Genomic DNA, 952 nt, shown 5'->3' with positions numbered 1-952 from the left:
AGCAAGTGATGTAATGCTAAATTTCTCCAAATCTGTTGCAATGAAGAAACAAAGTCATCTACATCTTGGATGGCCTGAGGGCAAGTCAATTTGAATACATTTTATCTTCTGGATAAACTACTCCTTTAAGAAATGAAATAGGAGAAATTTTTAGCAAATGGTTAAGTGTCTCAGGCAGCTAAAATAAAGTAATGGCCACAGATTCACATGCTCATGTTTGATCAACTATAATAGATTTTCTACACGGAGGATGTTCATGAGCAGTGTCAGTTGACTGTATGTGCTGTACCATACGTAAACCAAGTGTTGTGCACTTCATAATTTTATCGAGCTCTGTTAAATTGGCTATTTTTTCTGAATTTTTTGAATGTTTGCTTTAAATCACATTTCTTTTCTAACATAGTGTTTACTTAGACTAATTGTTTGGTACTGTAAGTAAGCGGTGTATACAAATTGTGTGTACTTTAATCAGATGAGTGGAAACGCTCCACCTTGTTGCACTCCAAACGGATGGCAATTAATGTTTGTAACATTAACTGTGACATCTAATCTGTCTGATGCCCCTCAGCCTTTACATCCCGGCACCAGGTCCAGCCTCTGCCACATTCTGTGCTACGTACAGTTACTGTCTCTGTTGTAAGAGCACCATCTACACATGCTAAGAAACACCTTCACACCCTTAAAACACTCTATTAAAGGTGAAGTCTGCAATTTTTTACCGCTAGGGAATGGAATTACAACAGCAATGACTGAGTTCACACAGGTTTCCCAAACCTCTGCTATTGGTCAGACAAACAGAAAGCCCCGCCCCAAACTCACGCTATTGGTTGAGCCAATGCTGCTGTTTTGGGCTGATTAGGATTCTCAAAGAAACAGATCAAGAAAGAGTCAAAGCCATACAGTGTTTACATTTTTTGGGCAAATCAAGCTGCAAATGGTTTATTTATAATTA

The sequence above is a fragment of the Sinocyclocheilus grahami genome, unplaced genomic scaffold, assembly GCF_001515645.1.
Source record: "Sinocyclocheilus grahami isolate Dianchi unplaced genomic scaffold, SAMN03320097.WGS_v1.1 scaffold393.1, whole genome shotgun sequence".
Taxonomy (NCBI): Eukaryota; Metazoa; Chordata; class Actinopteri; order Cypriniformes; family Cyprinidae; genus Sinocyclocheilus; species Sinocyclocheilus grahami.
Note: the sequence above shows the minus strand (reverse complement) of the source record.